This window comes from Humulus lupulus, chromosome 1 (assembly GCF_963169125.1).
Source record: "Humulus lupulus chromosome 1, drHumLupu1.1, whole genome shotgun sequence".
NCBI classification, from domain to species: Eukaryota; Viridiplantae; Streptophyta; class Magnoliopsida; order Rosales; family Cannabaceae; genus Humulus; species Humulus lupulus.
The window spans coordinates 25,132,730-25,153,261 of record NC_084793.1 but is presented as its reverse complement, the minus strand read 5'-3'; the positions used below and the strand labels follow the sequence as shown (position 1 = coordinate 25,153,261).

Below are 20,532 nucleotides of genomic sequence, written 5' to 3'. Positions count from 1 at the left end.
ACATTAGACCTCCAACCATTGCTGCCAACAATTTTTAGATTAAGCCAACCATCCTTCAGATGGTTCAAACAACTGTTCAGTTTGGAGGTATGCCAACGGAGGACCCCAATTTACACATAGCTAATTTTTTGAAGTTATGTGCAACGTTCAAGATGAATGGGGTGAGTGATGATGCTATAAGACTGAGGCTATTCCCATTTTCACTGAGGGATAGGGCGAAGAGTTGGCTGATATCTTTACAGGCGAATTCTATCACTACATGGGAGGAGTTAGCTCAGAAATTCCTTCCCAAATTCTTTCCTCCAGCGAAGGCTGCCAAGTTAAGGGGAGAGATTAATAACTTTTATCAGATGGAAGGAGAGTCATTGTATGATTCTTGGGAGCGCTTTAAGGAGTTGTTAAGGAAGTGTCCACACCATGGAATAGAAAAGTGGATGCTGGTTGATGGACCCAAAACGGGTATGTTTTAAAAATTTATACTCGCAAGCGCACGAATCGCATATGGAATATAGTGTTCATGTAAGCACGAGATCGAACCCAAAGTAGTTGTCTAAAATAAAAAAAGAAAACTATTTTAAACCAAAATTAATAAATTCTAACCTAGCTCCAAAGATTGATGAGTTTTAATGTTATGAACATAAAATAAAATATTGAAAATAAAGCTATTTAAGAGAATGAAAATAACTCAATAAGGATTTTAAAATAAGTGGTAAAAGGAAAGATTATTAAGATACTAGAATCCACAAAATGTAAGTTTAATAATTTTTATTAGTATATTGATTCACAAGTTTTAGTAATAGTTAAAATAAATCAAACTATCATTTTCCAAATAGATTTATAAGTTTAAGCACAAATTACTTCTAAAAAGATAGGATTTTTCTTCACTTTTCAAAAATTATAATTTCAAAGTATTTAATGTGAATCAACCTAATGAAACAACAAAAAATCAAATAACATTATTTATAAGGCAAAACATAATATTTTTATTCTAAGCATGGATGTGTACAATTTAATGACACATCTTACACAAAGAATATTATGTTTTTGTAAAATGAAGAACAAAGTGCATATTATCTAACAATCCAAAATATGAGATATTAAAGATGAAAGCCATATATGAAGAAGAAACATTCATAAACTTTGTTGCATTAAAAGGGAAATCAACATACAACATAAATATTATCTAGTTACAAGTTGCTTCACCATGATCTTAATAATCTTATGAAAAAGATTAGAAGCACATAACTAGAGTAGAAATTACAAAATAAATGACATACATACTTGAAAATTGTAACGCCCCAACTCCAGGGACCATTACGGTATGCCTTGTAAACAATGCTAAACTCGATAATCGAGTCATTTGGCCAAAATCGTGTAACTAAGTATGATTAGCGGTTTAGGGATTAAAATTTTTGGTTAAGATGTAACGTTTCATTAGAACGTTTAATATATATGTTGGGATCCCAAAATTATAACTTCAGAGTCTACTACAAGAAAATATTTACAACAGGCCGTTCTATGCGGCAAAACAGGGTTTAGCCCTAGTTCCTCTTTAAACCTCGGTCGTGGCGGACGAGCAGCTGCATATGTACACGTCATCACCTAAGCTCTCCAACTCAAGGATGGTCCAACTTTCTTTTGCCTTTACCTGCACCACATAGCACCCGTGAGCCGAAGCCCAACAAGAAAACACAATATAACATGATATAATATCAACAGTGATTGTATTAATTATTCAGGACCAACAGTCCAAACAAATAGGTGACTATCACAAAAAGTCACAAATATGGGGACAGCACCCTTTAGCCATGTGATGATAGGATCACCAGGGCTTATCAGATATCAAAGGTCACTAATATGGGAACAACACCCTTTAGCCATGTGACGATAGGATCACCAGGGCTTAACAAATAAGTGAGCATCTCACTAGCTTTAACAGGATAGGTGTATGGTGATTAGTCACCAACATAACCTTCCTTCTGACTCTAGAGTCATAACTGTGGAACAGCGTTCCCTAGCCATGTGACCAACAGTCACCGGGGCCATATGCCCTGACTCTGAATAACTAGTCTCAGACTAGCCAAGTGCTTATAAGTTCGTCGACCTTAGGGTCGGTCCAGCGTTAATACCCCATATGAGTCATTCTTGCTGATATCGATTAGATCTAATCTTCATTTGGCTCGGCGTTCATGACGCTATGCCATCTCTGACTCTTAGGTCAGTAAAGCATGGCCAGTGTTCGACTCATTGCGAACTTGACTAATAAATCACAGCTTCACAGATGGATCTAACACCGTTGTCGATTATGACTAATAAGTCAGTGCCATACACAAGTAAGCCATGCCACCAAACATATATCACATATCCAACATCCATATACAAGGTATTCAGCATGCTTACTCAACAAGTACTAGTACAATTAGGACCATGCACGAACACAGAGGCTCAAGCTCTGAACGATATCATACTCAGTATACAAAGCATGTCCTAATCACATCTTTCTCGTGCATCATATGCATTATATTTAACAATCCAACATGCACCAATAATAGCCATGCATGTCACATTTAATAATCAACCAACATGCACCAAGAATAGCCATGCATGTCACATTTACACAGGGTGCAGTTTTCTTACCTCAAATTCGAGCTAGAATGATAAAAGAACGACCATTGAGAACGATGAACTTTTAGTCCTTTAGCGGTCACCTAGTCATAACCAAATATAGGATACCATCAATAAAAATGATCAACATAGGTTCCCAAACCAATATCTAGCCTCCGGGACATCAATCCACACTAAATCGAGTAGTAGGATCGACCCTGAGGCCTAAGGCTAGCATCCCCAAGTCAAAAACTCATTTCTGGCCAAAAATGCCTTTATGGGCCGCGACCCTCCCTAGCGATGCCGTGGCTCACCCCTAGACAGAGGCAAAACCTCCCCAGAAATACACACAGGTCGCAACTCACCAAAGCCATGCCGCGGCTCTTTACGCAAACCAGCAAGCCACCAGCTTTCTGCCCCTGCGTTTTTCCTTGAAACCAATCCTTCAAACCAGTCCCAAATATCAATCTAACACCCAATTCACCCACTAAACTTCATCTACAACTCACCCTCATCAAAACCCAAGTTAAACACCAACCTAGCTTCCATTAATTCCAACTTTCCACAAGGAATTCACAAGCTGAAAACTAGAGCCCAAAACAGAGTATACCATAAAACTAATGGCTGGAACTTACCTCAAGCTTGCTTTAGCGCCCCTCACTGATTGAACCAAGGTCCTAAGTCCTCAAGCCTTGCTCTCCTAGCTTGTTGCCTCGGTTTGGTTCTCAAATTCAAAGGAAAATGAAGGGAAGAACATGTACGGGAGAGAAAGAAGGAGATGAGGATTGTAACGCCCTAGATAACCAAGACCGTTACACTGTGTGTTTAAAATAGTGCAAGACTTGCTAATCAAGTCATTTAAACATAGTGTGAATTCAATGTCATCAACAGATTAAGAAATAAAGATTTTGGTCACAAACAGGCTATTTCATTAAAAATGATAGTTTAATACATGGAAACTCAAAACAGGGTTTAGACGTCTTAGTTACAACAAACTCCAAGAGTTACAAATAATTCAAGCCACTCTAATGGCAAAATATACATTTTAGGTTTTCGTCCCTGTACAATTCCTCGACCGTGGCGGCCGAGCAGCTAACAATGTACAGCTCGCCCCCAGAGCTCTCCAACTCATGGTTGATTCAGCCTACCCCTGCCTTTACCTGCACCACGTAGCACCCGTGAGCCGAGGCCCAGCAAGAAAGCATGATAACATAGCAAGATCAACATCATTTATCAAATATCCCACAACGCACAACCAGGAATTCAGCACTTCATAACATATATCCAATCAGTGACAACACACAAAAGATTAACAGTTTGTCACCCAAATATCCAACAAATCATATTCATAACACAATACTCACGATCATAATCAACAGTTTATCACATCATCAAATGATATTCAGGGTCAGCGCCCTTAGTCGCACCCTCTATTTAACACACTGTCTTCGACTCTCTTGGGCCTTCCCCAGTGTAATACTCACTGACTCCGGCCAGCTTAACTGAGCTCAGTGATAAATAAGCTGCCTCAGCTACCAGTGGCCGAGCCGCGCCCTGTGCGCAAATATTGATTCTGACACTATTAGGCCGGTTATCGCATGTCCCATGGCATAATAATGCCATCTCATGACATGATATACAAATGTAGGGAGCTCTTAGTCCCACCGTGTCCACATGGTTAATCACATTCACATAACAATGCATACAAACATAGGGAACACTTAGTCCCAACCTAGCCACATAATCAGGTGCAGCTTTCTTACCTTTCGATTCGCTAGCTTTGATCACTTGACTCCTTGAGCACGATCCCTCTCGAGCCCTAGCGCTTACCTAAACACAATCATAGGTCAAAGTCATCACCAAACCTTAAGTCCAAATCCTAGCCTCGGGACCAATCCCGAGCCCCCGGGAAGTCCTAGTTCCACCAAACAAGGTGGTGGAACCAAACCCCAAACCCTTGGTCAAAAACCCTTGCAAATAACCCTAAAATCCCTTTCTGGAAACAGGGCAGTGCTACAGCGCTCTTAGGAGGGCGCTACAGCGCTACAAGCAGAACCAATTTCCCCCAGAAAGCTTGGCCTAGCGCTGTAGCGCTAGTCACAGACAGGCAATACCCCAGTTTTCCCTCCTGCGATTTCCTTGAACCAAACTTAACCAAAACTTCTCCAAACCTTCACCAAACTCAAAAACAAGATTATTAACACACTCCACTCATCCCAAGCATCCCAAATACTCAAAACCCAAGCACATGCATCCCTAATCTCAAAATTCACCATAGCCACTTCTAGACTTCAAAACTCAGCAGGAACCAGTCAAAACATCAAAGTTAAAAGCTTAGAACTTATACCTCTGATGGAAATTCGACCTTAAGTTGCCTCTAGACTTCCTTAGCCTGCTCCTCCTCAACTCTTGGCTCCAACTTCCCTAGAATTCCCCATCAACTCAGCTTAGATACCTTAGTTAAAAACCAAAACCAAAACTGAAGAAACTTCAAGGTCTTACCTCAAGTAGATGGCCTATCCTTGCTAAAACCTTGCCAAATCTTCAAGCTTAGCTCAGAAACCTTATGGCTTAGTTGACCTAGCTCTCCTCTGAATTTTGCTCCAAGAAGAATGAAGAGAAATGGTGAGAAAAACCACAAACCGACTCTAGGAAAACTACTCTGTTTTCCCTTCCTCTCTTTTCCTTTCTTTTTCCTTCTCTTCAGACTTCTGTTACATTCTACCACCTCCACTAACATAAAGCCTCAATAGTATCTATCTTTAAAAAGCCAATTGACCAAAATTCCCTCCTTATTAATTCTAAACCCTTTAGTCCACTTAGGGGCATTTTAGTCATTTCACCCCAATTCCCGCTAACTCCTCGAGTGTCTCTAATATTTACCGCTTACCACCCAATACCTAATTAATCACCAATAATATTCCTCGATATCATAATAGACTCCAGTATACTCACTAAATTCCCATTTATACCCCCAGGCTCACCCCGAGCCAGGTATAAATCCCCGCCATGACTTTTCGCTAATCTGCTCACTAGGATCGTCTCGAGTCACAGATCACATATATATATATCCACATAATAATGTGGTCTCGACATTAGCTTACCAATATATACACAAGTACGCAATTACGCTCTCAATGAGCTAAATTACCAAAATACCCTCCCAACAAAGTATATAACCCCATGCATGCTTTTATCATCATATAATAATATGACCCACATAATCATGCATATAATCATATAATGGCACAATAATTCAATTATGGCCCTCCCGGCCTCCTAATCAAGGTCCTAAACCTTATTAGGAAATTTGGGTCGTTACAAGGATGATGCTCTGTTTTGATCTAAAGGTTTCTACAGCCTTCAAAGTCAATATAAATCCAAACCAAATGACCTAAATGCCCCTAGGTCATTAAAAGTTTCTAAAGCCTTCCCAAGGGCAAAATCGTCATTTCCAACCTATCTCATTAATTATAATTAACACCCTTAAATTCCCGCTATTCTTAATATTCTCAAATGCCAATAAATCATATCCCATTACCCTTTAATTCCCGGTAATGTTCTAATCATCGGAATGACCCCGAGACTCACCCTGAGCCCCGAATTTAAACCCGTTATGACTAGACCGAACACTTACATTTCAGGATCGTCTCATGCCGAATAGCTCGAACCAATCCACCTTATAATGTGGCTATAATAATTAATCACAACCATGCACCCAAAATACACAATTACGCCCACAGCGGCCAAATTACCAAAATACCCTTATAATCATAAATACACCCATATGCATGCATTTACCATCATATAATAATATAATTCACATAAACATGCATATGATCATTAAATAGCATCATAACTCAATTATGGCCCTCTCGGCCTCCTAATCAAGGTCCTAACCCTTATTAGGAAATTCGGGGCATTACAAAAATGCTCTTGAAAAACCCAAAATGGAAGAGAGAATGGTAGAGAGAAAATGGTAGAAAGAAGATGGTAACCCAAAAATTAAGCACACCCAAAATGGTCTTGAAAACTCTTATATATAGCCAAAATGAGATTATTAAAATAATCAATTTAAATTAATTAAATTGATTAGATTAATTAAATTAATACTAATATGGAAAGTAGGGGTAATTTGTAGGAGTGATGATTTTGGGTAAAAGTTGGCATTTTGGACAAGGGGACAATGTACAAATTGATGGGCTCAAGAGGGGGCTGAGGCATGAAGGAGGTGGCTGCTGAATGGTTGGTGGCGTTGGGCCTTGCTGGGCCTGGGCTTGGCATTTGGAGCAGGAGGCGCAGGTGGCCCAAAGGCTGAAGGCTGCTTTGGGTTTGTGCTGGAGTGGAGAGGACATCAGGCGGCTGGGGGAGATGCTGGCTTCAGGAGGGACGGCTGGGGTATGCTTGCTGAAGGCATCATGTGATGCTCGGCTGGGAGGTGGAGTGTAGCTGGGCCGACTGGGTGGAAACGGGCTGGCTGTTGGCTGGTTGTAAGGTGGCCCAAGGCAGCTGCTCTATTTCAATTCTCAAAAATACCATTTTTTTTTCTTTCTTTTCCTTACTTTTCAAAGCCCAAAATTGCAATAACTTCCCTACAAAATAAACATAAACTAAATCATAATAAAATATTTTCAACTATAAAATAAATCAATTTAATTCTTTGAAAATATTAATTATAACGTAATTTATATTTAACATTTAATTTCAATAATACAACACCTTTTTACCTCAAATTAAACAACAATAATTCAAATAATTAACTACAACATTTTACAACAAAATAACTATAAAAACTAGGGGTGTTCATATAAACCGCAAACCGCGGTTTGGAACCAAACCGCACCGCACCAAACCGCCAAAAACCGTAACCAATGAAACCGTTTTTCGATGGTTTGGTTTAACCGGACCGCTCAAATTTAATGGTTTGGTCACGATTTCTAATTTTTTAAAACCAATTAAACCGGACCGGACCGTGATTTTTTCTAAAAAAATAATTTTTAGAAATGATGGTTCAAAGGTTTGAACCCCTACACTTAAGTTAATATAAAGTCTACCAAACCATCCAAGCCAAACAATTTAATTGTTTAGGATATGTTTTTAGTGGTATTTAATACACGCACAAGTTTCCAAAACTAAAAAAAAAAGAAATGTAAAGTCCCACATTGTTTAGAAAGTAAACATTTTTTTTTCTCACTTCTATAAAATGATTCAAAATACTTAAACTTACAACAACAAAGACAATAAGCTTCTTGTAGACTTTTATGGTCTTAAAAGTAAAGCTAAAACTATTATTATTTAAATATAATTATTTAGTTAATTATTTTATAATAAAAAAAGTTTTAAATTTTAATAATTTAGTTATATGGTTAAAACCAAACCAAACCGCACCAAACCATTTATTTATGGTTTGGTTTGGTTTGGTTTTTTAATTTTAATGGTTTGGTTTGGTTTTTCATTTTGAAAAAACCGCATGAGCGGTTTGGTTTCAAAAATTTTCTAAACCGCACCAAACCAAACCATGAACACCCCTAATAAAAACACACAAAAATCTGTAAAATTAAAATAAACCAAATAAATTCAAAATTACTTAAAAACTTAATAAATCAATTAAAAACTCAAGAATTAAGCAACAATTTATACATAAAAAGTGGTAAAATAACTCTATTTTGTAGAGTTATCACTGGTGCATAATTTTTATAATGGGTTGAATGGAACCACGAGAACAATTATACATGATGCGGCGGGAGGTGTCTTTATGAGTAAGAGTGCTAATGAGGCATATGAGTTATTAGAGGAGATGGCGATGAATAATTACCAAAGGCCAACTGAAAGGGGACAACCAAAGAAGGTGGCTGGAATGATGGAATTGGATGCTATATCCATGCTTACAGCTCAAGTAGCGGCCTTGACAAAGCAATTACAAAAGACTACACTCCCATCTCAAGCTATGAAAGTTCAAAACCTTTGTGAAGTGTATGGTACAAACCATCAACCCAACCAATGCCCTGCTATAGATATGAATAACATGCCCATGGAAGAAGTACAAGCTATAGGAAATTACCAAAGACAACCTAATAACCCCAATTCCATGACCTATACCCCAGCTTGGAAGAATCATCCTAATTTTTCCTGGTCTAACAACCAAAACACTCTCCAACCTTATCCTCCACCTCAGCCACCATATCAACCTGCCCAAAATAGGCCACCATATCCACAGTAATATGCACACCAAAATCCTCCACCTGGCTATTATCAACCACAAAATAGACCACCTCACCAAATGCCAATGAAACCAGCTGAACCCTAACCTGATGTATTTAACCAATTCATGACTGAAACCAGGGCGTCCATAAGAAGTTTGGAGACTCAAATAGGGTAATTGGCTACTTTAATGTCGAATAGAGCTCAAGGAAATTTGCCTAGCACTACAGAAGTTAATCCTAAAGAATAATGTCAAGCTATTACTTTGAGGAGTGGAACGAGGTATGAAGGGCCAAATAAGAATCAGTCAGAAGAAGAAGAAGGTAAAAAGGGAAATACACAAGGCAAATAAGTAAAGAAGTTTAATAACGAAAAGGTTACTAAAGGCCTTAAGAAAGAAGAGGAGACCCCACCTGTGAGTTTGAGCACCATGTTAGAATTCCATATCCACAAAGGCTTTGCAAGCATAATTTGGATGAGCAGTTTGCAAAGTTTTTAGAGGTGTTCAAGAAGCTACATATTAATATACTGTTCGCAGAAGCATTAGAGCAGATGCCTAGCTATGTAAAGTTTATGAAGGAGATTCTCTCTAATAAGAGAAAGATGGGTGACTACGAAACAGTGGCGTTAACGGAAGAATATTTTGCAAAGGAAACTTCCTCAAAAGTTACAAGATCTTGGGAGTTTTACTATTCCATGCACGATTGGGGAGTTTGAATGTAAGCATGCACTTTGTGATTTGGGGGAAAGTATTAATTTAATGCCTTTGTCAGTATTCCGTAGACTTGGTTTGGGGGAAGCTAGGCCAACCACAATAACATTGCAGCTGGCTGATAGATCTGTGAAGCATCCACGAGGTATTATAGAAGATGTATCGGTAAAGGTGGATAAGTTTATATTTCCAGCTAATTTTATAGTTCTTGATATGGAGGAGGATGAAAATGTTCCTATTATTTTGGGGAGACCCTTTTTAGCAACTGGGCAAGCATTGATAGATGTGCAAAAATGAGAGTTAAAGCTAAGAGTTCAAGGGGAAGAAGTTGTATTTAATGTGTTTAAGGCTATGAATTATCCTAAAACAAGTGATAGTTGTTTCTCAGTTGATGTGGTAGAAGAAGTAGTAGGAAGAAAAGAAGTAATTGAGGATCCTCTTGAAATAAGTCTTACAGTTGATGATGTAGATGGTGAGGAAAATGAAGAAGCGATGAGTTATTTGAAGTGAATAAAATCATCTGAGCCATGGAACCATAAGAAATTTGAAGAATTGGGTGAGGGACCAGAAAGACCATTACCATCGATTGTGAAGCCACCTATTTTAGAACTGAAAGTTTTACCAGACCATCTCCGTTATGCTTATCTTGGGGAAAAAGAGACTCTTCCGGTTATAGTTTCATCACTTCTTTCGGAAGAAGAAGAGGAGAAGTTGTTGAGGGTGTTGAGGGCTCATAAAATTGCTATAGGGTGGACTCTGGTTGATATAAGAGGAATTAGCCCATCAACAGTTATGCATAGAATTCTCATGGAAGATGATGCACGACCGACTTATTGATGCTCAACGAAGACTTAATCCGGCAATGAAAGAAGTGGTGAGGAAAGAGATTTTGAAATGGTTAGATGCTGGAGTGATTTACCCTATTTCTGATAGTGCATGGGTGAGTCCAGTACAAGTAGTACCTAAGAAGGGTGGTATGATGGTGGTGAAGAATGAAAGTAATGAACTGATTCCAACAAGGACTGTGACGGGTTGGAGGATCTGTATAGACTATCGGAAGTTAAATAAGGCAACAAGGAAAGATTATTTTCCTTTGCCTTTTATTGATAATATGTTGGATAGGTTGGCGGGGCATAACTACTATTATTTTCTAGACGAGTACTCAGGCTATCATCAGATTGTAATTGCACCGGAGGATTAAGAGAAGACGACGTTTACATGTCCTTATGGGACTTTTGCTTTTAGAAGGATGCCATTCGGGTTATGTAATGCACCAACCACATTTCAACGATGTATGATGGCAATATTTTCTGACATGGTTGAAAAGGGGATTGAAATTTTTATGGATGATTTTTCGGTTTATGGGTCCTCTTTTGACACGTGTTTGACTAATTTGGAGCTGGTGTTAAGGAGGTGTGAAGAATCGCATTTGGTGCTTAATTGGGAAAAGTGCCACTTTATGGTAAATGAGGGAATTGTATTGGGGCACAAGATTTCTAAGAAAGGCATTGAAGTGGATAGGGCAAAAATTTCAACGATAGAGAATTTGCCACCACCGGTTTTAGTAAAAGGGGTACGGAGTTTCTTAGGTCATGTGGGATTTTATAGGAGGTTTATCAAAGATTTCTCCAAAGTTTCGAAGCCACTGTCCACTTTGCTAATGAATGGGGTTACGTTTGATTTTAATGAGAAGTGTCAACTAGCTTTTAGGATACTTAAGGAGAAATTGATCTCGGCACCTACAGTTGTTGCGCCTCAATGGGATTTGCCATTTGAACTGATGTGTGACGCCAATGACTTTGCGGTTGGGGCAGTGTTGGGACAAAGAGTTGACAAGGTCTTTAGAACGATTTATTATGCAAGTCGTACCTTGAACGATGCTCAAATGAATTACGCAACTACAAAAAAGGAGTTGTTGGCCATAGTGTTTGCTTTTGATAAATTTAGGACATATTTGATTGGGAATAAGGTGGTTGTTTACACGGACCATTCTGCGATAAAGTATCTTATGACCAAGAAAGATTCTAAGCCTCGTCTTATTCGGTGGATTTTGTTGTTACAAGAATTTGATGTGGAAATTAAGGATAAGAAGGGTACTGAGAATTTGGCGACTGATCACTTGTCTAGATTGGAGGTTGATGAAGATTCTCATGAAAAAGAAGTTCAAATTAATGATGCTTTTCCTGATGAGCAGCTGTTTGAAGTAAGTGTTTGCAAGGATGTTCCATGGTTTGTAGACTATGTTAATTATTTGGCTGCTAATGTTATACCTCCCGAGATGACAAGGAAACAACTAAAGAAATTTTATTCGGAGGTGAAGCATTATTATTGGGAGGAGCCTATTCTATATAAACATTGCCCTGATCAAGTTATTAGGAGATGTGTGCCCGAAGAGGAGATGTTGTCAATCCTAACTCATTGTCATACTTTGCATTGCGGCGGTCATTTTGGCAGAACAAGAACAACAGCGAAGGTTTTGCAAAGTGGGTTTTACTGGCCTACATTATTTAAAGATGCTAGTGATTTTGTCAAAAGTTGTGATCGTTGTCAACGGACAGGGAATATATCAAGAAGAGATCAAATGCCGATGACTGGTATTTTGGAAGTTGAGTTATTTGACGTATGGGGGATAGATTTTATGGGACCTTTCCCATCATCGTATAATAATAAATATATTTTGCTTGCGGTAGATTATGTTTCTAAATGGGTAGAAGCCGCAGCAACCCCTACTTGTGATGGGAAGGAAGTACTTAAATTCCTTCATAAAAATATCTTTACTCAATTCGGCACCCCCAGAGCAATTATTAGTGATCGGGGAAGTCATTTTTGCAACAAGTGGTTCACTGCTCTTTGTGCTCGCTATGGTGTTCATCATTGAAAGGCGTTATTCTATCACCCAATTGCAAATGGCCAAGCTGAAGTGTCGAATAGGGAAATAAAAGGTATCTTGGAAAAGACAGTAAATACTTCAAGGAAGGATTGGTCGAAGAAGCTCGATGATTCACTGTGGGCGTATCGCACTGCATTCAAAATTCTGATTAGTATGTCACCCTATCAATTGGTGTTTGGTAAGGCTTGTCATTTACCAGTGGAACTGGAGCATAGAGCTTATTGGGCTGTGGAAAAGTTAAATATTGATCTCTTTATGGCGGGGCAGAATAGGCTTATGGAGTTAAATGAGCTTGAAGAATTCTGAAATGAAGCTTATGAGAATGCGAAGATCTATAAGGAGAAGTCGAAGGCCTTTCATGATAAGTGAATATTGAGGAAGGATTTTCAACTAGGAGATAAAGTCTTGCTATTTAATTCCAGACTTAAACTTTTTCCTGGTAAATTGAAGTCGCGATGGTCAGGACCGTACACGGTAGTTGTGTCACTTCCTTATGGAGCAGTGCAAGTTCATAGTGAGAAGACGAGATATTTTAAGGTGAATGGTTAGAGGTTGAAGCACTATTTGGAGGGTCCGGGGGAAAAATGCAAGTCCGTGGTGATGTTGGAACCAATTTGATCTGAAAATAAATAAGAGTCTGGCTAAAAGACGTTAAAGACAGTGCTTTGAGGAGGCATGCCTCAGTTTATTTTTATTTTTCTTTTACATTTTAAAAACATTTTTTTTTTGTATGTATTTGGTTTGGAACAATGTTTAGGGAATTTGTTTTAGTTGTTATTTTTATTTTTTGATGTATTGTATGAACCGTGAAAATCGTAAAAAAAACGCAAAAGGTTAGAAAAAGGTTAGAAAAATGATGATTGGAGATGCAGTAGCGCTACAGTGCTAATAAGAGGGCGCTACGGCGCTTATCTCAGAACCAAAAAAGGTGTTTTGAATGGTCATTAGCGCTACAACACTATATTCGTAGCGCTACAGCACAAGTTCCAGAGAAGAAAAAAAGTATTTTGAAGTTACCAGCGCTGGTCTTGTAGCGCTACAATGCTAGTTCCAGACGAAAAGCCTAGAAATGCTATAGAGCGCTACAGCGTTGCATATGTAGCGCTACAGCGCTCTGACCAGATTTTTTTTTAAAAACCCAGGGGGTTTCGGATTTCATTTCATTCAACCTCATTTTTCTTGTTCTTCCCGTGTTCTCTCTCCCAAGGCCTCCCTAGATCTTCCATTGTCCTTTAAAAATTCCAAAAATCTGAAAATTCCACCATACATTCTCCCTTTTTCTTTCATTTTCTCTTCTATCTTAGCCCTTTTATCCTTCCCTTGATTTCTTTCTTCTCAAACCCATTCCAATTTCCCAATTCAGTTTTTGAAACCCTAGAAATTCAGAGTTTTAATTTATTGATGAAGATCGAAATTTTCAAGGGGCTATACGCATTCAAGCACAAGGGAGTCCATTTCAAGGGTTAGTAAGTGTTTCTATCCCCTCTTATTCTCAGATTTTTGATGCATTTGGGATTGGATTGCATTGTTGATTGTTGTTGGTGGATTGATTTTTGGGCTGTGATTTGGGGTATTTGGTTATTGTGTTTGTGAGGTTGAATATCTTGAGTGGTTGTGAAGAGGAAAAGTGTTTAATTTAAGGGGATGTGTTGTTAAAATTTTTTGTATTTTGGGTTGGTGAGAGTGTGGATAATGGCTCCAAAAAGTAGAGCGGGTAAGAATAAGGATAAAGGGAAAGGACAAGTGTCTGTTTCTCAAACAAGATATGATAATGCGGAGCCAGAATATAATGAAACTAGGTTTATTAATTTTCAGGCTCAAGAGCGTTATGAGAAATTTGTTAGACAGCCCTTAATTCCTGAGCGTGAGGTGGATTATCAGTCTGACCATTTTCATCATCAGATTTTTGAGTTAGTTAGAGCAAATATTGTGGCTAGGAAGTGGGAAGATTTTGTGAAAATTTTGGCACAAGCAAACATATCATTGGTGTATGAGTTTTACGCCAATCTACGGAATAAACACAATGATATAGTTTTTGTTCGAGGTAAGCGCGTGCCTTTTACTGCAGAGGCCATTAATAAGGTGTTTAAGGTCCCACACGTAAAACAGGAGGAGGAGGAGGAATACACTAAGTTTTTTAAGGGATACATAGATTATTCTGCTATGGCTGACAAACTATGTTTTGAAGGTGCTCCTTGGACTTTATTTGGCTCTTTACCTAAAGGTATAGCGTCTTGTCAACTGAATGTTGAAGCTAGATTTTGGCTTTCTTTGTTTGTGCTCGATTCATGCCAGTGAGTCATGTGTCTGACATGACTAGGGATCGAGTACCTCTCATGTATCCTTTGATGACAAGGATGACTATTAATCTGGGTTCATGGATTAAGGATAATATTTAGTTCATTGAAAAGGGTCATACTACTGGAGGTTTGGGCCATGGATCTGTCATCACCATGTTATGTCTTAAGGCTGGAGTTCCGGAGTTTGTGACTGATATATATCAGTCGTTGCAGTAGCCTTTGTCGATTATTCTGATGAAGGATTATCCTGAGCCTGTTTTATATGTGTCGCAAGCTAGGAAAAAGGGGAAGCTGAGGTGGAAGAAGAGGCTGATCCAGTGCTGCAGGGCGGTAGTAGTGATCAGTGCATGCAGCAGGTCAGTGATACGTTGGATTATCTTATCCAACAAAATCAATATATGGTTCAACAACATCACAAGATGAATCAGTATATGGGTCAAAGGTACGAATATGAGGTGAATCATGTGGCTCGTTTGAACAATCTGGTGAGTCGGTGGTCCTTAAATGAATCGGATCAAACTTATTTTGCGCTGCCACCACCATATCCGCTGTATTTTCAATTCTACTCTCCACCTCCGCATCCATCATTTTCTGGTTTTCCAGGGCCTCAACCTCCGCAGTCTCAACCTTTCGAGGGACCTTCGTCTCAGCCGCCACCACTGCCATACAGACGTGACTGGTCAGGTAAGTCTCTGTTCTCATTCTTTGCGTACTTAACATTGGGGACAATGTTCGGTTTTAAGTTTGGGGGAGAGATTTATTTTTTGTGTGCGTTTTTGTTTGTTTTACGGTTTGTTTGTTTTTAATTTTCATCAATTGTTCGTTTGGAGTCATGTTTTAGAGTATAAATTAAGTTGATAATAATTGCCATTTAAATATGATTGACTGTTTTGTAGTATAATCCAAAGGAAAAATTGATGTGCTTCTAAAAATAATCTGTGTGCTTGGTTAGATTACTTTGTTTTTCACTGTGATTTGTTGACATTAGAGATCTATTGCTCATAAATTCCAAATGTTATACTTGAGTTATTTTATGCATGTCAAATTTGGATTGTGGATTGAAAAGTTTGAAAAAATTCTAGAACCTGCTTGCTTACTATTTGAGATGAAATTTGAAACAATGCACATTTAGGAAAATGATACAGCCAATTTTTGGACTGGTTGTGCCTTTCAAGCAAACACATTCTTTTGAGCCTAACTGTAAAATGAAATACCATTTACTCTTTTTGACCCATACCATGAGCATGAAAATTATTATATGAGGGGAGTGAATGTGTAATGGGATGTTTGTATTATGTATTATTCAGAAAATTACTTTTGATTGAGAAAGAAAAAAACTAAAGAAAGAAAAGGAAAAGAAAGTGAAAAATGATTATGCTACCAAACAATTATTTATTGAAAAATTAAAGTTTGGGGGAGTTTATTGAAAATATATGTATATATATATTCTCAATCATTGCACAGAAAAAGGGGTAACAAGGGATGAGTGGTGTGAAATTGTTGGGAAAGCTTGTTTAGTGGAATGCTTGTGGTATGATTAAGCCTAAAATTGTCTCTTTATCTACCTATACCTAAGCCTTCTATTACAACCCTTATAAAGTCCTATTGATTCTTATTTGTGCATTTGTTTATATTAATGGAGAATAGTAAGTAATCCAGGCATATGGACTATTTGAGTTTGTGGTTAGTTGGTGAGAATTTAATGTGCATAAAGTGGTTCAATTATCTTATTTGTGAGTTATGAGTAAATGAGTTTTGGTGTTGATAAATTGCAGTGAAATGGTGAAGTGATTGAGACTGAAAATCTAGATTAATGTTTTGTAAAATCCTTTATTGGCATTTTTTATAATTATGACAAAATTAATTAAAAGGATATTTTCGAAATTAGTAGTTTCCTCTTTTATAATATTTTGTGGTGAATTTCGAAAATGGGTAGTTACTTGTTTTGTAATATTCAGATTTTTATTTATGTGTTAATAAAATAAATATATATTTTCCTATAAAAGAATATCTTTTTCTTGAATTGGAAAATTATTATTTATTTTTATTTATCTGAATTGGTTACCCAGAAATCGTGTACAGCTTGCAATAATAAAGGATATATTGTTTCCTTATTTATTTAAGGAAACTGGGTTGAAAATCTGTCCAAGTTCAATGAATCTGTTTGAACGGATTGCCAGTCTGTTTGAACAGATTCTGACTTTCCTGTTTTGGAAGATTTTCCATTTATTGGCTGTTTGATTCCTGATTTGTTTTCCACGACCTAAAGGGATTCTAAAATGTATATAATCATCCTTAGGTCGTTGGTTTTTGATTATCTCTCTTGGTGTATTATTTTCCAAATATTTTTCAAGTTTTAGAGAGACTTTTTATTATGTGAAGAACTTGAGTCCAGCAAGTTCTTAGTGGTTTATTACAGTGTACTTCTGTATTGTTTTCTTTGTGTTAATTGTGCAGGTTGAACACACTTGGACATTGGTCATCAAGCTTCGGGAGAAGTCTTGTTCGTGAGTCACTTTTCGGGAGGAAAAGTGCAAGTGTTATGATTTGAAGGGAGTTCAAGATCTTAGCACTTCAGAAATTTGATTAGAAGTTTAGATTACAACAGTTGCGACAAATTCAAGAGGGAGTCTTTATTTGTATAAGTCAATTTGGTTTTGTAATCATTTAGATATTCTTCTAATAAATTTCATTCTCTGGGCGTGGCCTCGTGGACTAGTAGCAATCTGCAAAGATTGCTGATACCACGTAAAAATTCGTGTGTTCTTTACTTTATGTTCGTTTTTATCTTCTGGTCACAAACTGTTTAAACATATCTGGTATCTGTTTAAACATTTCTATAACAGTTTAACAATTAATTATTTAATTTAAATAATTAAGTTGGTAATCATAAAAAAATGGAATTACATGGTTAAATAACATGATTGTTTTTCCTGCGAATTATATATGCATAACAGTTTTGAGTGTTTGAATTGGCTGGTTATGACAATTTGGTTTGTTAGGTTTGAGTCTAGTTAGATTATTTACTTGAGGGCGAGTAAAGGGTTAGTTTGGGGGAGTTTGATAAACGAGTTTTAGGCTCGTTTATGATCTAGTTTTTAGGGTGTTTTTTGTTAGTTAAGGATTATTTTATTTCAGAATTATGTTCGTTTGTTCATGTTTCAGGTTTTCCATGCTAAATTGGTAAAAAGAGTGAAAATGAGGGAAAGTGGAACAAAATCAGGTTTTTAGGGATTGATATGTGCACTTTTGGGTGTTGTTAACAGCGCTATCAAGGGAGCGATGTAGCGCTACAAAGGACTTCGATGCACAATGGATTCTGAATTCAGCGCCACAGCGCTATCACAAACAATCAAGCAGTGCTACAGCGCTAGCAAGCAAATTTTCAAGGTGTTTTGGCTCTGACTTTAGCGTTACAGCGCTACAATAAAGAGCGCTACAGTGCTAGTACACTAAATTTTGAGGCATTTTGCCACTGACAACAGCGCTACAGTGCTACGAATACAGCGCTATAGCGCTAGTGATGCGATTTTCAAATTTTAGACCACTTTTTGATGGGCAATCTAGTCTTTTCACTTGGGAACCTTGGAGGGCTATTTAAGGGACATTATTCTGCGATTATAGGAGAATTGGAAGTTTTATAAACCCTAGATAAAAAGAGGCTGCTGTAATTATTTTCTCTGTTTTTCATCTGAATTCTTAGGTTATTTTTATGAACAATTATTTGCAGTTTATTTTCATTATGGTATTTATGAACTAATTTCTTTTATCTAGGAATTAATGTACTCACTGAGATTCTGTTTAATTTTATTATGATTTTCTATTGATACTTCTTTTCTATTCTAATCTATATGATGTGTGTTTAATGCTAGTAAATACTTGATCACTATTTGCTTGATTTAATGGTTTTGATTCAAAATTCGAAAGATGAGAATTGAATATGCTATCATTGTATAGACATAGGGTGCATAGTTGACGAAAGTACCTATATGACTTGTGTAGTAATTAGGTTTCCATGTTTAATGCCTTTTATATGTTCAAGTTTATCACAAAAATGTAGAAAACTTGCATATAGATTGAGATCTTATATCTTAAAAAAGAATAGGAATCGATTATATTAACCTGCTATTAGAATAGAAAGAAGAGATTTAGAATTGATTATTAAAATTAATAGAATGAAAAGTTGATGAAATTAATTCCTAGGTTGTTTTTATTATTGATTCTTAAGTAGTGATTCATTGTTTTGTTTCCAGTTCTTTAATTTTGGTTCATAGCTCATAGGATTTCTTTTATTTTTAATTGTTCACTTAAATGTTAATTATCCAAATAGAATTCGAAAATCAATTAGTGGTACTTGGGAGATAGTCTCTGTGGGACGATATATGTTCTTATGGAATTTACTACTTGACACGACTACGTATACTTGCGTACAGAAAATTATAGATCAACCTCCCTTGATTTAAAATTTAATAGTTGCAAAGTTGGAAAATATTAAAATGCTTTCAAGCTTGAAAATGAATTCACTACTGAGGCCATCACCGCTTTCGGGCACACCATCTATAACACTCATCGTCAACAAGTGTTGTATTTAGTTAGAATAATTGCATTTAGTTATTGGTTCAATCCCCATCGAAATGTGTTGCTCCACTCCCAAACCTGATAGATCTTCATGTTGGGAAACTTACACAGGATCTTTATTTATTTTCATGTAGATCTAATATTAAACAAATTAATATGAGATAACCTAGAACATGTTTCTAAATTGAATTCAAAGAGAAATAATGATGAGAATACTTACATTATACGCAGTGAAATGAATGAGTCATTCCTTCAGTTTCTCTAACACTTGTATCCTTTCTATCGCAGAGTATTACCAAGAAATTGAACTGACCTTTAATTTTCTTCACAACCTTCCAAAGTATCCTTGGAATCACCTAGACTAGGGTGGGCAATTCTCAACACATGAGATAGATATAGAGAGAAGAAGAGAAAAGAACAATAAGGTTTAGAAAATGACTTATGTTTAAGAGAATCTAAAACCTATCAGAAAGTTGTGTTTCAGAAATCTGAACTTATGTTTTGACTTCTCTCTTAACATTGCTTTTATAGACTCAATTAGGTCAATTATTTAATTAAAAATCAATAAAATAATAGCCAATTAACAGCCTTAGGTCGAAATTATCATGGGCTTTAGGCCCATGGAATTTCTCATTTGATTATAAGGTCATTGGACGTACAATCAATGACTGTATTATTTTCTATTGATTTAATTAATTAAATCATTTATCAAATTAATTATTTATAATTTGAACCTTGATTTAAACTTATTTATTAATTTAGATACCAATTTTTCTTAATTAATAAATATGCCATAATTTCTCTTTTCTTCTCAAAATTACACAACTCTGTGAAACTGTCCAAAATTGACCTGATCAACTTTGATAATTCTAATTGATAATTAAATCAATTAATTGAGACTGTTTACTCAAAAACGAACTACCTGATGACGTGGCAGGATTGATCTGCACGTGGAAGTTTTAAGTTAGTGTATCCTGCCTGGCCATTGACCAGGAGATCATTGGCTTATCAAGTATCATAATTATGGGTGATTAGCCTAGTCACATATACTCATTTATTTCCTTCAGATATGTAATCTTCTAATTACGTATTAATTGTAATTTTCATTATTATTTAGATACGCATGTATTAAGTGTAATTAAGGCTCATTGGCCCATGTAGAACTTCTTGAGCCTATAAATAAGAATCAAAGGGCTCAAGAGAGGGGACTTTTGACTTTTGAACATTTGGCTTGAGAGAAGAGACTT

The 20,532-nt window shown here is 36.8% G+C and overlaps 1 non-coding gene across 1 annotated transcript; it reads right to left on the bottom strand.

Annotated features, from left to right (window-relative positions):
* Positions 1-317: 317 nt before the first annotated feature.
* On the bottom strand, positions 318-424 carry LOC133813275 (small nucleolar RNA R71). Its single transcript, XR_009884305.1, has one exon. It is a non-coding gene; the product is annotated as a small nucleolar RNA R71 (small nucleolar RNA).
* Positions 425-20,532: the final 20,108 nt, after the last annotated feature.